The 2,571-nt window shown below is 53.3% G+C and overlaps 1 long non-coding RNA gene across 1 annotated transcript; it reads left to right on the forward strand.

Moving 5' to 3' along the window:
- The first annotated feature begins 414 nt into the window (after positions 1–414).
- Positions 415–1,321, forward strand: LOC110582967. The gene is made up of 3 exons (XR_006539545.1): positions 415–435; positions 585–691; positions 1,014–1,321. It is a non-coding gene; the product is annotated as an uncharacterized LOC110582967 (long non-coding RNA).
- The last annotated feature ends 1,250 nt before the right edge of the window (positions 1,322–2,571 follow it).

Genomic DNA, 2,571 nt, shown 5'->3' on the forward strand with positions numbered 1-2,571 from the left:
AAGCCCAGCATGAGGGTGAACGGGCACCTCGGGGCTAATTCCTCCCCGGATCCTCAGCCCAGCAGAGCCTTGCAGCTGGGGTCCCCTCAGTGTCTGAGCCTGTATGGCTCAGCGCCGAGGGGGGCGCCCCCAGCCCTCTGTGCCACCCTGTTCCATGGGGTTCCGGGACGGTGCAGCTCCGCGGACACGGCACCAGAAAGACCGTCTAGGCGTCTGCGAGAAGCCTGGTCTGAGCCTGGGGGTCCGTGCTAACCCGGAGGCTGACCTCGTGTGTTTGTGTGTGTGTTTGGTTGGTTCTTAACCGAACCGCAGCTGACAATAGTGTTGCCTTAGCGTCAGGTGTGCCAAGTCAGCAGCTTTCCGTCTGCTTTAGGAGACGGGGTCTCTCATCCATTCCCTCCCCCTTCTCTCTTTCAGACTGTGGCTTCACTTCGGGTACGTGACCCTCTCCTCTGCTTGGTCTCCGTCTCCCATGGTTTTGTCCTGGAAGGCGAGCATGGAGAACCATGGGCCCCGGGGTGGGGGTGGAGAGGCCAGAGACACCTGCTCACAGGTCCCTGTGCGCTCTCCCTTCCCGCCCGCAGTGTCCTATCAGCAGGGCATCCTGTCTGCCACCATCCTCTATGAGATCCTGCTGGGGAAGGCCACCCTGTATGCCGTGCTGGTCAGCGCCCTGGTGCTGATGGCCAAGGTAAGGAGGCGGGCAGGACGGGGCCCTGGAGGGGACACTTAAAACATAACAACTCAGAGCTGGGAGTAGCAAGAGACCTAGCTAGGGCCAGCAGTGGGCAGTAGAAGAAGATGGAGTTCCACCCACATGCCTCAGAAGACACACTGTACCTCTGGGATCACAGTGGGAGAGCCAGGCAGAGAAGGAGAAGCTGGGGTCACCTGAAAACCCAATGGACATTGTAAAGAGAACTACCATTCATCTTGTCAGCAGACCATCCTACTTCCTCTCCATTCCCATCACCCCTGACTCCTGCTAACTCCTGAAAGCTTCTCTTCTTCAGGTCAAGAGAAAGGGTTCCTGAAACTAGCTCAGCGGCAGAGCCAGGACTTTCCAGCTTCTATTGCCCCAGTATGGATTCTCCTTTCTCCACTTCCAGCCAGTGCTTCTCAAGAGCTGTTTTCATCTCTCTGCTCACCCCAATAGCTACCCCCTATGTTCGTGCACACCTGGACGCTCATGACCCAAATCTCCCTAACCCAGGCGGGACCCTAGCCTGACTAAATTGACTGAATCAATAAAAATGGCCTGTTCTGGCTTGACTCTGCCTTGTGATGTCTGGATATCTCTTCTGCCCATGGCTGACCTCCCATGTGACTCCAGTCAGGATAGAAACAAAAGATATTCAAGGAAAGAGCAGGTCCCTCCGGTACCAGGGCTGAGGGACCCAGCCTGGGGTGACCCCACTCCTCTCTGTCAGGGGAAGTTTAGTAGATGCAAACGGGGGTGCTGGGATTGAAGAGGCTTACTCAGGAATAGCCCAGAAAAAATGGTGACATTTCCTATAAGAACTTTCTGTCCTACCTGGACGAAGGTGCTCTGAGGAAGAGTCCACCTACACAGGTGTGTCTCCCGCCAACTGGTCACGTACCCGTGGCTGGGTGGCTCAGTCAGTTAAGCGTCTACCTTCGGCTCAGGTCATGATCCCAGAATCCTGGGATCAAGCCCCACATTGGGCTCCCTGCTCAGCGGGGAGCCTGCTTCTCCCTCTGACCCTCCCCCCTCTCATGCTCTCCCTCTCTCTGTAATAAATAAAATCTTAAAAAAAAAAAAAAGAAGATTGCTTTCATACCTATCACCCCGTTCATTTCAGCTGTCTCCCTGAGTACACTACCGTTTTCACTTGTCACCAAGCAGGCTTCCCGGCCGAGAAGAGAAGGCGCTGACTTGGAGATGGATTCTCAAGTAGCACATGTGTCCTCCAGTTTAAGTCACAGATCTGTTTATAAGTTTCTCTCTAGTGAATTACATGGGTGTGAAAATGTGCCCTGATCACTCCTGGAAGGATAGAAAATAAAGGTCGCCAAAACCAAGAATCAGCCCTATTGCTATTTCTAGAAATCCTCTAAGAGCATTTCAGTTGTCTCATTGTCACCGTGGTGATGCGGGGCAGTCCTGAGGATGGCTTGTAGGCAGTGGTCCTCTGTTTCCTCACTCCATGCATACCCCGCTCCTCTTACCCTGCATCCCAGAGCCAGCTGCTCTCAGACTATTCTGCACTCCATCACCTGGAGGCACATAGCACTCCAACTCCCACTTATTCTTGAAGATTTAGCCCCAACATCTTCCCCAGCAAGAAGCCTTCTCAGGGGCTTCCTTGTCTGAACTAGCCATCTACTCTCTCACTCACGGGACTGTAACACATGACTTTCTCTCTCCATTGCAATGCATGAGGCATTCACATGTGTGCACACTTCTACAGCATACACACGTATATGTATATATATATTTACATACATGCGTGCATGCACTAACCCACTCATGGAGCACACATCATTGCGATGTTCTGCTGGTCACCTTCAAGAAAATAAAGAGATCCGTGTCACAGTCCCCAGGGAGCC

Source organism: Neomonachus schauinslandi, unplaced genomic scaffold (genome assembly GCF_002201575.2).
Source record: "Neomonachus schauinslandi unplaced genomic scaffold, ASM220157v2 HiC_scaffold_1601, whole genome shotgun sequence".
NCBI classification, from domain to species: Eukaryota; Metazoa; Chordata; class Mammalia; order Carnivora; family Phocidae; genus Neomonachus; species Neomonachus schauinslandi.